The 17,945-nt window shown below is 43.6% G+C and overlaps 1 protein-coding gene across 7 annotated transcripts in view; it reads left to right on the top strand.

Moving 5' to 3' along the window:
- The window catches only part of LUZP1 (leucine zipper protein 1), a 138,944-nt gene that overhangs the window by 99,051 nt on the left and 21,948 nt on the right, over positions 1–17,945 (top strand). For 3 of the 7 annotated variants that reach the window (XM_021095506.1, XM_021095505.1, XM_021095504.1), the window contains exon 2: positions 12,693–12,798. The exons of 3 other annotated variants lie outside the window; for them this stretch is intronic. The gene's annotated coding sequence lies outside the window, so the exon portion shown is untranslated. Of the gene's footprint in view, positions 1–6,319; positions 6,341–12,692; positions 12,799–17,945 lie in introns of those variants that run through there. One more of the 7 variants, XM_005653371.3, reaches the window with a different exon arrangement.

The raw sequence follows: 17,945 nt of genomic DNA, 5'->3' as shown, positions 1-17,945 counted from the left end.
TTGTTTGTGACCTATACCACATCTCGCTGCAACACTGGATCCTTAAACCACTGAGCAAGGCCAGGGATAGAACCCGCATCCTCATGGATGCTGGTCAGATTAGTTTCCACTAAGCCACTATGGAAACTCCTGAGACCCTCTTAGAATTGGGAAAAATGCATTTGTTCTTGCATTAATATTCAAGTAGAAACAATAAGTAAAATGTAATATAAAGATCTTTTTAAATAAAAAAAATAAATTTCAAGATTGATCTCTGAGGGAGTTCCCGTCATGGCGCAGTGGTTGACGAATCCGACTAGGAAGCATGAGGTTGCGGGTTCAATCCCTAGCCTTGCTCAATGGGTCAAGGATCCGGCGTTGCCGTGAGCTGTGGTGTGGGTCACAGATGCGGCTCGGATCCTGTGTTGCTGTGGCTCTGGCATAGGCCGGCAGCTACAGCTCTGATTGGACCCCTAGCCTGGGAACCTCCATATGCTGTGGGAGAGACCCTAGAAAAGGCGAAAAGACCAAAAAAAAAAAAAAAAAATGGTCTCTGAGCATTTAGGAATCAGTGCAGGGGAAGTGGCATCCTAAGCTGGGTGTGAAGGTGTGAAACCTTTGGTTGACTTGGCAGCTTGTAAGTGCAGCAGTGCTTGGATGAGTGCCCCCATTAAACAGAAACAGACAAAACAACTCTTCCTCAATGCTGGCTTTTTTTTTTAATACGTCGCCTTCGTTTTCATATAGCTAAGCTTTTTTAAAAAAGCTGTCTGTACTCCCTGCCTCACTCTATTCTCTCAGCCTGCTCCAGTCTGGCTTCTGCCCTTCTTTCACTGCAATACCTCTTACTAAGGTCACTGATGCCATCCATGAAGCTGGATTCATTTTTTTCTTTTTTTTTCCTTTTAGGGCCGCACCATGGCATATGGAGGTTCCTGGGTTAGGGGTCTTATCAGAGCTGTTGCTGCCAGCCTATGCCACAGCCAAAGCAATGCCAGATCTGAGCCTGTCTGCGACCTACACCACAGCTCATGACAACACCAGATCCTTACCCCACTGAGCGAGGCCAGGGATCGAACCCGCAACCTCATGGTTCCTAGTTGGATTTTTTTCTGCTGTACCACGACAGGAACTCCCCCATGAAGCTGGATTCAACAGATATTTCTCATCTTTAATTTTCTCAGTGAAGTTGACATTGTTGACCACTCATTTTTTTCCAGAAATACTCTCTTCTCTTGGCTCCAGTGACATAACACTGTCCCATTTTTCCTAGTACTTCTCTGTTGTGTTTGCAGGCTCATCCTCTATTCTTAAATGTTCTTTCTGTGGCCCTCCTCTCTCCTCATAGTGGACACTCTCCCTGGGTGATCTCATCTGCCCCGTTGGCTTTAGTAGCCACACCTCTTTGCACATGACTCATAAATGTATGTCTCCCACCCAGATCGCTCCCTTGTGCTGTAAACTCATCTATTTATTGTCAGCCAGGCACTGTTCTAGGCCCTGGGGATATAGTGATGAACTAGACAGAAGGTGGGGGAGGGGTGGGGAGGAAGAAATGAGCTGTAAACAAAGTGTCAGATAAGTGCTAAGGTGAGCATAAGCCAGGGTGAGAACTACTTTGTATTGGCTGGTCAAGTCTACAGAAGTCTACAGAAGTGATAAAATTTAAACTGACTCTTCAGTTACCAAAAGAAGCCAGCTATACAAGGTGAAGCAGGAACACCGCAAAGGCCCTAGGCAAGAGTGAACAGTATGTGTGCAAGAAACAAGAAACCTGAAGGGGACCTGGTAGGAGATGAGGTCAGAGAGGTAGGTAGCAGGGCCGAATCATTCATGTAGGGTCTTGTTATATTGAAGATTTTGGATTATTCTAAGTGAAAGGGAAAGCCGTTAGAGGTGTTTTGTTTTCTTTTCTTTGGAAGATCTTCTAGGGTCTTGATCTGATTAAATTTTTAGGAATTTTATTTGCTGCTATTTGGAGATGAGGACAATTGATAGCAGGGAAGCTTAAAGAGAAGCTGTTGTAGTTGGTAGGATGAGAATTCGGGAGCTCAAACTAGGGTGCTTATTAGGGGATGTAGAGGGGAGGGGGACACATTCAAGAGAATTCGTAGCCCTTGGAACTATGTCTAGTCACTTATGATGGAGCATGATAATGTGCAAAAATAGAATGTGTACATGTATGTGTAATTGGATCACCATGCTGTACAGTAGAAAAAAAATTGTATTGGGGAAATAACTTAAAAAATAATAAAAAAGAAAATTTGGAAGTAGAGCTGATAGGACTTTCTGATGGATTTGCATGTGTGGTGTAAGGGAAAGAAGAATCCAGGATGATTCCAGGTGTTTGGCCTGGGCAGTCGGATGAATGGTGTGGCTTTGAACTGAGATGGGGGAAGATTTTAAGAGAAATAGGTTTAGGGAGAGAAGAGCAGAAAGTGAACACCATCAAGAATACGAGAATAGGAGTTCCCGTTGTGGTGCAGTGGAAACGAATCCGATTAGTATCCATGAGAATGTGGGTTCCATCCCTGGTCTTGCTCAGTGGGTCAGGAATCTGGCATTGCTGTGGTGTAGGTCGCAGACACAACTCGGATCCCATGTTGTTCTGGCTGTGGTATAGTCCAGCAGCTGTACCTCTGATTTGACCTCTAACCTTGGAACTTCCATATGCTGCAGGTGTGGCCCTAAAAGCAAAAAAAAAAAAAAAAAAAAAAAAGAATACGAGAATACATGGATTTGTTTTTTTTTTTTTTTTTGCTATTTCTTGGACCGCTTCCGCGGCATATGGAGGTTCCCAGGCTAGGGGTCGAATCGGAGCTGTAGCCGCCGGCCTACGCCAGAGCCACAGCAACCGCGGGATCTGAGCCGCGTCTGCAACCTACACTACAGCTCACGGCAACGCCGGATCGTTAACCCACTGAGCAAGGGCAGGGACCGAACCCGCAACCTCATGGTTCCTAGTCGGATTCGTTAACCACTGCGCCACGATGGGAACTCCTGGATTTGTGATATCAATTAGATGTATAGGTAGAGATGTCAGGTAGCCTGTTGGATATACTTTTGGAGTTTGTGAGAGTGGTCAGTGCTAGAAATAAAAACTTTGGAAGTCATTGATTTTATTAAGCCATGGGACGGGATGAAATTACCCAAAGAAAGGAGGGTACAGATAAAGAAATGAGGTCCAGGACTGGCCCTGGTCCCTGGCCAAACAGAGGAGAAGGAGCCAGCAAAAATGAATAAAGATGAACCAGTGGATTAGGAAAAAAATTAGAAAGCTTTGATATCCTGGAACCAAGGAAGAAAATGTTTTGATGGAGAAAGAGTGGTTATTTGTGTTAAATGCTATTTAGAGGTCAAAGAGGTGACCTTGGAATTTGGTGATATTGAAGCCTTTGACCCTGATGAACAACTTTAGTGGTTTTGAGGATAGAAGCCTGGTTGTAGTGAACTAAATGGGAGGGGAGGAAAAAATGAGTATAGACAACTCTTCAAGAGGTTTTTTGTTTTTTGTTTTTTCCTTCTTTTTTAGGTCTGCACTTGTGACATATGGAAGTTTCCAGGCTAGGGGTCGAATCAGAACTGCAGCTGCTGGCCTATGCCATAGCTTGCAGCAATGCCAGATCCCTAACCCATTAAATTAGATCAGGGATCGAACCCACATCCTCACAGACACTGTATCAGGTTCTTAACCTGCTGAGCCACAATGGGAACTCCCAAGAGGTACTATTTTGAAGAGTAACATCAGGGCTGGAGTTGCTGAAGGAAGTGTGAGATCGAGAGAATTTATTTCTACTTCTTGTTTTGTTTTGTTTTTTAAGATGAGAAATTTTAGAATCTTGCTTCTCAGATGTGGCCTCTGGATCAGTCTGGGATCTGTTAAAAATGCAGAATCTCAGGCCCTAACCCAGACCTACTGAATCAGAAAGTTAATTTTAATGAGCTTCCCAGCTGACTTGTTTTCAAGTTGAGAAGCACTGTTGAGGAGAACTTCTCAAGCTATGTTGCAGGATCAGTTAACTTTTTTTCTAATCTGTCTAGGACCTATATGCGGCAGTACTGTGTATGATTTATGCAACGCATTCCATACCTGACTCACTGTGTGAGTTCACCAACACCCTTACTGGTCTACACCCCATTTGAGAAGTCCACTGAGCACATGCTTGGATGTTGGAACAGTGTCAGCTTGCTACACAGATGTCTAAATGATTACTCTCAATTTCTGTATCCATAACAGTAGCAGTTTGTGAGCCACTGCTGGTCATACTTCAAGTAGCACTGTTCTCAAGCATGTTTGTGTGCTGATGGGTATGAGCTTGTAAAGAGAGACAAATGATGATGCAAGAGAGAGTGGGGGATAACAGCATACGAAGATAAGAGGGAATTGGATCCATATTAGATATGAAAGGTTATACTTTATATACCACAGACTCTTCATTGTAACAGTAGGGAAAGTAGAATGCTAGTATGTTATTAGATTTGGACTTAGTAAGATGATGGTCTGAATATTGCTTCTTGGTACCAAGGTCATTAACTGATGGGGGCTGGAGGTTTATTAAGAGAGAAAAAGATGTGGAAGTCATTTAGGGGAGTAGAAAAGTGAACCTACTAAGGGAAATGTAGCAGGATTGCTGGCAGCATTGAGGGACCTGTTTGAAATTTGTGGCAATAAATTTTAAATAATGCCCGTCAATGTAGTTGTATTTTCTGTAGAGATACAACTTTAGTTTATAACTCAGCTGCTTTGGGGAGTTTCTGTTGTGGTTCAGTGGGTGAAGAACCTGACTAGTATTCCTGAGGATGCGGGTTCAATCCCGGGCCTCACCTAGTGGATTAAGGATCTGGTGTTGCTGCAAGCTGTGGTGTAGGTTGCAGATGTGGCTCGGATCTGGCCTTGCTGTGGCTGTGGCGTCAGCAGCTGCAGCTCCAATTCAATCTCTAGCCTGCAAACAGCCCTACACCCTGAGTGTGGCCCTAAAAAGAATACAAACAAACAAACCCAAAAACAAAACCCAAAACAAAACTTAGCTGCTTTGGTGTAGGCCTGGAGAGGTTGTTAGCCCTCCCACACCCAGGGCATGTGGACATTCGGGGGCTGGGACCTGCACAAAGACAAGCCAGATCATTAACCCACTTTGCCACAGCAGGAACTCCTGATAGTTTGATTTAAGGAGGATTGAAGTTTTACTAGTTAAGTATGAAAAGGCAGCCAGAGAAGTGGGGTGGAGGGGTGTCAACTGAATTAAAGTTGTTTGCAAGAAAGAGAGAACCTAAAGTTGGGGGCATGTAATTTCATTAAATCACTTAACCTTTTAGTAGTTATCTATTTGGTACTGATAACAGTATCTACTTATATAGTTGTTGTAAGGATTACATTAATTTATATAAATTGCCTAAAACAGTGCCTGGTACATAGTAAGTGCCCCTATATGCTCCCAACTATTGTTAGCTATTTATTGTCTTTCCTCAACCATAGAACAGGCCTCCTTGCTGATCTCTTGGCATCATCCTTACCTCCTTCCATCTGTTGTCTCTACTGAAGCCAAAGTGATCTTTTTGACACTTAAATGACTTAAACTGTTTGGATAAAGACCCAAATCTATGATTTGGGCTGTAGAGTCTTGCACTCGTGGCTCTCCATGTCTCTCCAGCCTTATATCATTTCTTGTGTCTCTTGGTTCTTCCTTCTTTGGTTCTTGTTTTTCCTCAAGCCCACCATGCTCCCTCTTGTACTTGGAACATTCTCATCACTAGTTGGAGCCTTCCTAGACCTCCCCCAGTGGGTTATTTCTATGAATTGTATTTCATATATTTTGTGGTTAATATAATTTTCAGTGTTTTTCCGTTGTACTATACAGTAAATACCTCGAGGACAGTCTGTTTCTACTTGCTGTTTTATCCTAAGTCCTTCCTCAAAGCTTGATGAACTTTCAGTCAGTATTTAAATGAATAAATGAATGAATGAAAGAATGAACAAACTACCCATCAACTTCATTTAGGTTTGTGATATTTGGACTGTGGATCAGGACTAAAGGCAGTCCTGATCTTGGGGGTGAGATCTGAGAGATAATTCCTTAGGTGGCATTATGTAGAGGAGAAAGCAAAATTGGGGGCAGAAATACCTACATGAGAATCCACTTATCAGCTACTTGCCTTTGAACCTTTATTTTTTCCTCATTTATAAAATAAACATGATGGTATTTACCTGTTAGGGTTACTGTAAAGGTTAGATTAGGCAGTAAAAGTATTTTGGTTCCTTTCTCCTTAGGGTAGTTTCTGCAACTTGCTGTTTTAACTATATTTGCTATTACTTGGTATAATTGTTGTGGCCCCTGGATATCCTAATCATAGACTTCTAGAGGTAAGTGAGCCATCATGTTCTTCTGATTCAGCCAACCTTGTCAAAACAGTGAATAACCAACAATTTCAGGAATGTGGTTTCTGTTGCTAAACCCCACAAACATGGGCTAATTAAAGGAAGCCTACTTGTAACCTACTTGTTAGGAAAGGAAACGGAAGAGCCAGGTGGCCTCCTTAAGGGCCTGCATTTAAATGGGTATGCTAATTGCAAGCTAGTCTTATCAGTTGTTAATAATAATTGCTTGAAAGTTCTTAAGCCCTTTCTTTTCCATTACAATCTTGTTTATATTTTTGGGTTTTTGTTGGGTAATCCTTCTTTGGTGAGGTGAAGAAACCCTGAAGCTCAAGAGATGGGGTTACCGGATGCCAGTCCTGTTTCTATCTTCCCAAAAGGTCACAAGTCTCCAGTCTGTGTTTGCTCATCGGTCTTTTGGGAGACAAGAGTATTTTCTCATCTAGAGTTACATAGGTAAAAAGTTATCCTGGGAGAGTAAGAAAGATTTTTTTTTTTTGGCCGCATCCTCTGCATGTAGAAGGGATCAGACCCATGCCATAGCAGCAACCTGCTTCACCACAGGGAAACTCCAAAAGACATTTCAGCAGCCCTCCATTATAGATAGGTTGTCACTACTGTGGCTCAGAGTGCTTCTGTGGCACAGTTTTAATCAATGGCCTTGGAACTTATGCACGCTGCAGGTGCAACCAAAAAAAAAAAAAAAAAAAAATTAATGCCAGGACTTTTTTTTTTTTTTTTTTTTGGTCTTTTTAGGCCCACCCTCAAGGCATATGGAGGTTTCCAGGCTAGGGGTCAAATTGGAGCTGTAGCTGCCAGCCCACACCACAACCACAGCAACGCAGGATCCGAGCCCTGTCTGTGACCTACACCACAGCTTACAGCAATCACTGATTGAGGCCAGGGATCGAACCTGTGTCCTCATGGATACTAGTAAGATTCATTTCCGATGAGCCATGATGGAAAGGAACTCCATGACAGGACTTTTAACATTAACCTGTTCTTTAAAAATTGGAATTCTAATGAAGCGAATGAATTGGCATTTCTCCACTTCTGCCTTTATGAACCATTATTTATGGTTTCTCAGGGGGCAAATGGTGATAGCATGGATAAGGATGTCATACATGTTATTGGAAAGGATCTTAGATAAAATTTTGATTTTTTGTTGTTGTTTGTTTTTTGGGCTATACCTGTGGCATGTGGAAGTTGCTGGGCGAGGGGTCTAACCCCGCCAGAGCAGTAACCAGAGCTACAGCAGTGACAGTGCTGGATCCTTAACCAGTTGTGCCACAAAGGGAACTCCAGATTTTGACTTTCCCCCTCAACTGATAAAAGTGAGAGCCAGAGAGAAGAAAAGATTTGTTTGAGGTCTGACAGTGTGTTAGTGGCAGAACTCCCAGTCCAAAGTTCTTTACACTTACATGATTCCTCTTCTTTTTCTCAGTTTCCCACTCTAGACAGAGAAGAGTACTTGCTGTGGATTCTCTTCCCTGTGGACAAGTGGAGTGGGTAGGGAGGGAGGGCATGAGAAAAAGGCAGGGCTTATAGAAATTGTCATGTCTCCTATAGCTTGTTTTCTCCTCTGCTTCTACAAGGAGTGTCCTGAACTTTAACACAAAGTGACCTGAGTGTGGGAAGCTGGGCAGTGATGGCCCTAGGTTAGCTGCTTTCACCAATCTAGGTGGAACTAGGTTGGCTCTTACAAAGCTGCTGGCCCTTTTCATCCCCAGACCATGGATTAGGTCCCACCTTTATATTGCCAGCAGCCTGTTTATCAGGTTGTTTTTTTCTTGAAGAGACCACATAGGGCAGAAAGAACATTAAAATCCCTCCTGGTGGGGTTCCTATCGTGGCTCAGCAGAAACAAATCTGACTAGCATTCATGAGGACCCAGGTTCGATCCCTGGCCTTGCTCAGGGGGTTAAGGATCCGGCGTTGCTGTAAACTGTGGTATAGGTTGCAGATGCAGCTTGGATCTGATGTTGCTGTGGCTGTGGTGTAGGCCAGCAGCTATAGCTGCGATTTGACCCCTAGTCTGGGAACCTCCATACGCTGCAGGTTTGGACCTAAAAAGATACCCCCCCCCCCAAAAAAAAATCCCTCTTGGCTTTTTTTTTTTTGGTCAGCAGTGCTGAGCATCCTTAGCAATTATAGGGGAAAACATGACTATCTCCTTGTTTCTCAGTATACACAGTTGGGTGCTAGATTTGGTTATTGGGACTTTGGTTATTATAGTTATCTCAGGTTTAAATTTTTATCTGGCTTTTTTTTTTTTTTTTTCTCTCTCTCTCTCTCTTTTTTGGCTGCCCCATGGCATATGGAGTCCCTGGGCCAGGGTTCAGATCTGAGCTGCAGTTGTGGCAATGCTGGATCCTTTAACCCACCACTATGCTGGGCTGGGGATCCAACCTGTGTTCTTATATTGCAGAGATGCTACTGATCCCATGGTGCCACAGTGGGAACTCCCTCCCTCTCATTTCCTACCTTTACACTTTCTGTTTTGATTATGTTTGGAGGACCACAAGAGGTTAATTAGTTGATGAGTGGCCTGGTCCAAAATAGTTACAAGAAATGTTTTCTCTGTTAACCCTAGTCATTCTGGTTCTCTCTGTTAGCACTTTTTCTGAATATACTCTGGTAAAAGGCCTGAGAGTGGTTTTTCTAGAGATTTCTATCCTTCAGTTTCCATAATTTCTATTGATCTACAAGTTTCATTGACTCTTTTCTCTGTCATCTCTACTCTGTTCTTAAGCCAATTCAGAGAATTTAAAAAATTTCAGACCCTCATTTCCATGACGGGAGCTCCGATCTGCCTTTTTAAAAAATTTATTATTATTTTTTTATGGTTGCACCCTTGGCATATGGTAGTTTCTGGGCTAAGGACTGAATCTGAGTCGCAGGCAATGCTGGAGCCTTAACCCACTGCACCAGGCTGGGGATCGAACCAGAGCTTCCATAGTGACCCAAGCCGGTGGATTCTTAACCCACTGTACCACAGCAGGAGATCCTCAATTTCTCTGCTTTTAATTGCTGTTCTAATAGCTTTTTTAATATTCTTGTCTGATAATTCCAGCATCTGGGTCATCTTTGAGTTGCCCTGATTGTCTCTTCCCTTGCAGATGGGTTTAGCTTTTCTAGTTCTTTATATAATTTGGGATTGTATCCTTGACATGGATTCATGTGAATGTTATGTTGTAGAGACTAAGGTTTCTGTTGATACTTTGATTTTAGCAGGCAGTTAACTTGGTTAGACTCAAAACTGCACATTATGTCTGACTTGGTGCTGGCTGGCAGTTCAGATTTCAGTCCAGTTTTTTGTTTTTTGTTTTTTTGCTTGTTAGGGCCGCACCTGAGACGTATGGAAGTTCCCAGGCTAGGAGTTGAATCAGAGCTGCAGCTGCCAGCTTATACCACAGTCACAGCAATGTGGGATTGGATCTGCGCCTGCAACCTACACTGCAGCTCACGGCAACACCGGATCCTTAACCCACTGAGTGAGGCTAAAGACTGAACCCATGGCCCCATGGATCCTAGTCTGGTTGGTTACCACTGGGCCACGATGGGAACTCCTCAGTCTAGTTCTTTTGTCCTTAGCTGAGGTCCTTGATTCTGCCCCATGTGGACATGGTCAGCTGGAGATTGGGCAGAGTTTACATACAGAATCTGGGACTCTGGTTCTAGCTTGCTTCTTTCTTATTATCTGTGGCTGCTCTAGGCTCTGTGTCTTCTGGTTCTTCTCGACAGAAAGCCTAGGATTTGATTGTTTTTGGTGGCACCCATGGCAGGTGAAAGTTCCTGGGCCAGGGATTGAACCTGTGCCACGGCAGTGATCAAAAGCCTCTGTAGTGACAATGCTGGATCCTTAATTACAAATTTTTAAATTAAAAAAAAAAGTCTGCCAGCCTTTATTCATTTCAGATAGTTGTTTTTTGCATCATATCCAGAGAGTATAGTACAGATATGTGGGAGGAACATCCTGGAAGCAGAATTCCCCATTAGCATTTTTATCCATTATCAAAGTGTTTTGGGAACAAAAGTGACACACATTTAAGAGACCTTTAATCTTCAGCAATCGAATGAGGGTGGACTGATGTGTTTCCTCATTGTGGCTTGTTCATTACCTTGGTTGGACTCAGCTGTGTTCGCTTTAACCAGCCTTGCAGCCTTGGGCAAGTCTCTTCTTGAAGGGGCTCATTTTCTCCAATGGAAAATGAGGCATTTGGACTCTCCATGATCTATCTGTAGGGGTCCTTTCATCTCTGCCTCTGGATAGATGGTACATAGACACAGAACTAGCTCTGTCACCATCAACAGTAACAGCAAGAAGCACTGGATCTGTCAAGGTGGAAGGTTCTCTGGAGGGGTGGCACTAAGGAGTCTGAGGATCTTTACAGTCATTGTCTTGTTTCTGGTGACAGAGAGAGAGCCAGTATGCTGAGGATGCAAGAAGTAAATGACATTCAGAAGTAAAGGAAAGAAATCATTTGCTGTTAGAAATGAGAGACTGTAGACAGTTGAAAACAAATCAGGATCATCTGGAGTTCCTGTTTGCTTGATTTTGGCAGTGTCTTCTATCGTGTTTTGAAGAGGATAGGCTCTTGGGCTTTATAAATAATGCCAGCAAATTTGGCAGTACGTGGTAGGGCAGCAGCTTTCAGCAGAGATGCCATTTGTCACTCTTAGGGCTGCAAAGACCTTAATGGAGACAGACCAGCCTTGGAGTTTAGAATTTTTATGTTGGAAAGGTCCTAGGCTTTGCAGAGGAAGGTCTGTGTGCGTAAGGTGGGTGGGTAGAGGGCACAGAACAGAGGGTCTGTGGGCTACTCCTGATGCATTTGAAAAGCAATCACATTTACTCTGCTTAGACTGATTCTTTTTCTGAAGTTTGTGGTCGGGGGAGAGAGAGCAAAAGCTTCTCTCACGCCAGGCCATCCATTGGGTGCTACTCCTGATACAGATCCTTTTTTTCTGCTTCTTTCCTAGCTCTTTTCATTGCTTACCAGTAATTCTTCTCTCTTAGGTCTTATTGAGGCTTCAAGTCCTCATCTTTTTAAAAACCATTTAAAAAAAGCTATTGTTGGAGTTCCCATCGTGGCTCAGTGATTAATGAACCGACTAGAAACCATGGGGTTGCAGGCTTGATCCCTGGCCTTGCTCAGTGGGTTGAGGATCCAGCATTGCCGTGAGCTGTGGTGTGGGTGGCAGACGCAGCTTGGATCCCTCATTGCTGTGGCTCTGGCGTAGGCCGGCAGCTGCAGCTCTGATTGGATCCCTAGCCTGGAACCTCCATATGCAAGGGAGGGATGGGCAGTTGTGATGACAGGAGAGGGATTGTGTGACTGCAGGATGTACAAAAGCTTTAGTTTTGCGACTAGCTTAGAAGCTGTCTCTGTTCTTCTTCAGGACTGGGATAGACAGAAATTTGGTTCAGATCTTCCACTTTCTACTCTTTCTTTTCTGTTCTTCTCCAGTGTTAGGGGTAAGAGGTCTCTCTTTTCTGTTCTTCTCCAGTGTTAGGGGTAAGAGGTCAGCTTTTCAGCTCTCCTGTAGAAGACTTACAAAACCGGGTGTAAAGTTTACAGAGAGGCTCTATTTTTGTTGATTGATATTGGGTGGTTCAGGGCTGTTTTTGCAGACCAAATCTAGAAGATAATCCATTGAGAGTCAGCGTGGTGACATGGCTTTTGTAGTTGGACAGATGTGGGTTTAACCCTGACTATCACTTCCTCACAAGCTGTGAGACCTTGGACAAGTCACTTGACTTTCTGAAATTTAGATTCTTCATCTACAAGAGTGTGACATTATTGTATTATTGGCTAGTATAAAACAAAACATATTGACCAGGATGTGGTGGATACTCACTCACAGATGTTTCGATTTTTTTTCTTACCTGTATACCAGAATTATTTTTAGTAGAATCCCAGCTTTAGCCCTAAGCAATTGTGTGACTCCTTTTCCAAGCTTTAGTTTCCTTCCTTAAAATGAGGGCATTTAACTAGTCGATTTCTGAGATCCTTCCTGGATATAAGATATCATATGAATTTTTAGACTCTTGGGGAATGTATGGGTTTATTAATTTAAGGAAAGACAATGTGGTCTATCCTGGGACCATACTATTCAATAGGAAAGGGGAAGTTTCCTAGAGCCAAACTCCACCTCTCCACTAGGAGAGAGAGAACTGGCTTCCTTCAGAGTTGGGATCTGTACCCAGATCCTGCCGTGTCTCTTTTCTGATACTGCACTGTATGTGAAAATCTTTGGGACAGGCCTTTGGGTCAGCCCAGTCTTGGTGCAATTCATGTTTTACCTATCTTTCCCCTTCTTTTAATATTGTCTCCAGGTCAAGAGGCAACTACCATTGAAAGATAGTAAGTGACTGGTTCTAAGACAGCAGGCATCAGGGGAGCAGCCAGAAGCATTGACAGAAAGCTTAAATTACCCAAATGGTAAGTGTGTTGTACAGTGTTGTACAGCCATACCGATAGGATTGGGTGGTTTCTGAAGTCTCCACAGTTTCCCGCCATTTTAAGATACAGAGGAAGGTCAGTATTTGTTGATGACCTCACATGTTTTCCCATTCAGTCCACCAGCCGACCTTCAGAAATAGACTTAGCTATCATTTACTGAATACTTACTGTATGCTGGGCATAGCCCTGTTCGTTTAGCAGACATTATTATCTCCTCAGACATCACCACCTTAGCTTCTGCACTTGTTGCAGGATTTCAGGAGCTTCTGTGTTGAATCCAAGTGTACCAGTTACTTGCTCTGCTCTTCCACGTGCCTGTCATGTCAGTGCTGCTGAGTTACTTGAAGTTCCCCAAATGCAGCACTGTTTTGTTTGCCAGCCCTCCTTTCCTCCCTCCGTGTAAACAAGTACTTTATATTATTTATACCCTTTATGTACCACTGTTCAAAGTGCTGGAGAGAGAGCAGTAAAAAAACCAGCTACACAGAGTTCTTGTCGTGGCTCAGTGGAAACGAATCCGACTAGGAACCATGAGGTTGTGGGTTCGATCCCTGGCCTGGCTCAGTAGGTTAAGGATCTGGTGTTGCCGTGAGCTGTGGTGAGGGTCACAGATGAGGCTCAGATCCTATGTTGCTGTGGCTTAGGCCAGCAGCTGTAGCTCCGATTTGACCCTTAGCCTGGGAACTTCCAGATGCCGCAAGTGCGGCCCTAAAAAAAAAAAAGGGCAAGGAAAAGAAAAAACAGCTGTAAATATGAAAAACCATGCTCCTCATCTTGCAGGTCTTGAAATCTAGTAAAAAGAGTCAGTAAACAAATTCTCAAGGAATTAAGTGGTTAAATGTGCTAAGGAGAAACAAGTAGAGTATGTTACCTTAGAGCTATCTGAAGATGAAATGAGTTGCCTTGGGAGGAAATGAGTGTCCTTCCTGTTATTAGAAATGTTTAAATAGGTACTGAATGACTATTTGCTAGATAATTTCTGAATTGAGTGGGAGGTTGGATCAGATAATCTCTAAATCCTTTCCAACCTGGAAAATCTCTACATGCTAGCTGGGCGCCCACCTCTGAGGCTTGCATATCTAAACTACATGAATTTGTGTTTCTGGGAAAAGTCATTTAAGTCCAATAATTAAATAGAAACACTTAAGAAGTGATGGAGAGGAGTTCCCATTGTGGCTCAGTGGTAATGAACCCAACTAGTGTCCATAAGGGTGCAGGTTCAAACCCTGGCCCTACTTAGTGAGTTAAGGATCTGGTGTTGCTGTGAGCTATGGTGTAGGTTGCAGACATGGCTCAGATCTGACAGTGCTGTCTGTGACTGTGGCCTAGGCTGGCAGCTGCAGCTCTGATTTGACCTCTAGCCTGGGAACTTCCATATGCTTCAGGAGTAGCCCTAAAAAGACTGGGGCGGGGGGGAAAAGAAGTGATGGGTTCGATCCCTGGCCTGGGAACTTCTACATGCTGCAGGTTGGTCTCCGCCTTCCCCACTCCCTGCCCCACATTCTCCCACTTTCCTTTAGATCAGGTGAACTGTGGTCCCTAGCCCCACTGCCTATTTTGTAAATAAATTTAGTTGAAGCATAGCCATGTCATTTGCTAATGTATTATGTATGCCTCTTTCTTTCTTTTTTTTTGTCTTTTTAGGGCCACACTCGTGGCATATGGACGTCGCAGGCTAGGGGTCATATTGGAGCTGTTGCTGCTGGCCTATACCACAGCCACAGCAACACCAGATCCGAGCCTCGTCGGCAACCTACGCTGCAGCTCACAGCAGTGCTGGATCCTTAACCCACTCAGCGAGGCCAGGGATCAAACCCGCGTCCTAATGGATACTCGTTAGGTTTGTTATTGCTGAGCCACAATGGGAACTCCTCTGTATGCCTGTTTCACATTATAGTGGCAGAGTTGAGTAGTTGGCACAAGGACCTTAGGCCTTACAAAGCCTAAACTATTTACTCTCAAATTAAGTTGTATACTTATGGATACTGTCAAAGTTTAAAGAAGTTTTTTATTTTGGGGGGGGCTGTGCCTGGGCCAGGGATTAAACCTGCACCACAGGAACAACCCAAGACACTTAAGTGACAATGCCGGATAGTTAACCCACTGTCCACAAGAGAACTCCTGATCCCCTACTTTAAATGACTGTTGGGAACAGGAAGTGAATCATGGCAGCTGTGTTGGGGGAAAGGGCAGGGCAAGTTTGATTATGTTCTATTTCAGACCTTCCTGGCCCACTAGGACAGGAAAAAGAGCCAGCCTCCAAAATGCTGGATAGGGCCACTTGGAACTGGGTTAAAGACCTTTCGCAGAAAGGAGCTCTGAATGAGAGACAGTTGGTGTTGTGTCTTTCTAGTATGAGTTGAAACAGAGACATGGTGGTAGTGAGAGGGGAGTTGGCATTAAAGAGTGGACTACCTGTCCTTCACTTTCTTATGATTTCTGAGGCTTAATATAAGCACTTGCCTTCCCAGACCCTACCCTTGGGAACGATTAATCATTTCTTCTGAGCTTCCAATGCACGTATATCAGGTGGTGAAATGTACTAAGTGGAAAAAAAATAGGGTAAGAGGTCAGGGAGTCAAGGAGTGGGTCCTGTGTTTTGTGAGATGGTCAGGGATACCCCTTTATTCTTGTTTTATAATTGGTTCTAGCTTCTGATTCCTTAAAGGCAAGGATTGAGTCTTAATGATCTCTAAGCACTTGGCAAAATGCTGGGTACATCATAGATGTTCCATAAATGTCTACTAAATAAAGGCATTTTACCTGGATAAACATACTTGATGGGGAATGCAGGAGGACTGGAAAGAGGCATCTGTCTCTTTCCTTTGTGGATGTCCTGGAGGTAGCAAAGCATTTCTGTCTATGTTTAGGGCCAAAAGGTCAGAGATAAGTGACACTGTAACCCCATTTTCAGTCTTTTCCCTTGTTTTCTGTGGGAGAAGGGATGATTTTAGCTGAGTCACTGTTTTGTTTTGTTTTTTGCTTTTTAGCGCCGAACCCATGGCATATGGGGGTTCCCGGGCTAAGAGTTGAATTGGAGCTATAGCTGCTGGCCTACACCACAGCCATAGCAACGTGGGATCTGAGCCATGTCTGTGACCTACACCACAGGTCACAGCAACACCGGATCCTTAACCCAGTGAGTGAGGCCAGGGATCGAACCCATGTCCTCATGGATCCTAGTTGGTTTTGTTAACTGCTGAGCCATGAAGGGAACTTCCCTCCCTGAGTCACTGTTTTTAGGAGGATTCTGCCTAGAGAAACTTACCTTTGGTATGCATAGGACTTTTCAAAGAGCTTTTGCTGACTTTTGTTGTGAGGTGGGCGGGGTTGGTATTCTTTTATTTTTTCAGAAGGGACTGTGGCCTGAAGATTAATGACTTGGCCAAACGGGGATAGCATTCTTAAAGGAATATGGACTTTGGAACTAGACTTGGGTTGCCTGTCTGGCTATCTTTCTTATTAGCTATGTGACTTTGGGCAAGTTCAAGGGTTCCTATCCTATAAAGTTATTGTGAAGGCTGAGTAGCTACTGTTTTATGTGACTTATGTGCAAGGCATTCTGCTGAGTGCTTTACATGCTGGGGGATTATCATTTTGTCTTTGTATGGATAAGAAAACCTTAGAGAAGTAATTTGTTAAAGAAGATATAGCTGGGATTCCTAGAGAAAGCATTATAGTAAGTACTTACACGTGTCTGTAGTATAGTTGTGCTCAGTTTGCGGTTGTCCTTAATACATTTTGTTGTCATTGGTCTGCCTATAATCAGAACTCCTCGCTTTGTTAAAATGCTTAAGAATTTATAGGGAGGAGTTCCTGCTGTGGTGCAGTGGAATCTCTGGCGTCTTAGGAGCCTTGGGACACAGGTTTGATTCCTGGCCCTGCACAGTGGGTTAAGAATCTGGCATTTCTCCAGCTGCGGCTTAGGTCACAACTTCAGCTCAGATCTGATCCCTGGCCCAGCAAATTCCATAAGGTGCGGGGTGGCCAAAAAAGGAAAAAAAAATCTGTAGGGAAGTGATTTTACACAGTAGGAAGAGTCTTGGGTAGAATCTGGAGACTAAAATGCTTGGTTTTACTGAATCTTGAGTCTCACTCCCTTCATTTCTAAAATAAAGGGATTGGGCCAAATAGGTGGTTTTATTTTAAGTAAATGCAGTAGAACTCTTTTGTTACAGTCATATGGGGGAAGCCCAATATGTTAGGAAGCTAAAATCAGTTGCTTTGGTTGAGTGAGTGGGGGAGGGAGCCTGATGCAGCCTGCTCAGACCTTCCCCTGCTTTCTTTCCCCAGGTGACCCCTGGGGGGATGCACTGGGTCCTTTTTGCACTGAATGATTTTTTAGCTGATTTTGCCTCTGGCATCCCATTCTAAGGAGTGGAAGAAGATCCATAAATATTTTCTGCTGCTTCACAACACTTGTTCCAATAACTAGAGTAGAGCCTATACAATGGTATGGCTTTCTGGTATTTATGTCATATTTCCGTGACATAGATCTGAAAGAAAGCCCAAAGGGTCATTGTCCAACAGGGGAAGCACTGTGCAGATGGCTCAGGGCCTGCTACCTGTGCCGTCTGTATCTGTTCTTGTCAGTTGTTTTCTCCATTGGAAACCAGGAGTGAGTAGCTCCTCGACATCATTTTTATAATTTTCGCTTAATGGTTAGTGCCAAAGGGCTATTAGCTATTTAATAATTAGGGGGCTCATTTTGGCCATTCATTTATCAAATTTGAAGCATTAATTTTGCCAGACTTTCTACTGGGTACTGAGAATACAGTGGGGAATACAAAACAGCTGGAGAAATCAAATGAGGAAATAAAACTTGAATACATTGTGATAAATGCCGTGATGGGATGCAGACTAAAGCGTAAGAGAGGCCCTGATCTGCAGGAGGTATTGTCTAAGGTGGGATTTGGAGAAATGAGAATTACAGTCAAACTAATGAAGGCCTGGAGGTGAGAGAGAGTGCAGCTTTGTGGAACGTTGACGGTGCAGAACCTACTTGGAATTTGAAGATGAGCCCGAAGAGGTAGGCAGGGCCTGATCATGAAGGACCTCACATGCTGTGTTGGACAGTTTGGGTTTTATCCCCAGAGCAGTAAGAACCTTCAAAGGATTTTGTGTGG

Source organism: Sus scrofa, chromosome 6 (assembly GCF_000003025.6).
Source record: "Sus scrofa isolate TJ Tabasco breed Duroc chromosome 6, Sscrofa11.1, whole genome shotgun sequence".
Lineage (NCBI taxonomy): Eukaryota > Metazoa > Chordata > Mammalia > Artiodactyla > Suidae > Sus > Sus scrofa.
The sequence above is the reverse complement of the archived record's forward strand: the minus strand, read 5'-3'. Positions and strand labels throughout refer to the sequence as shown.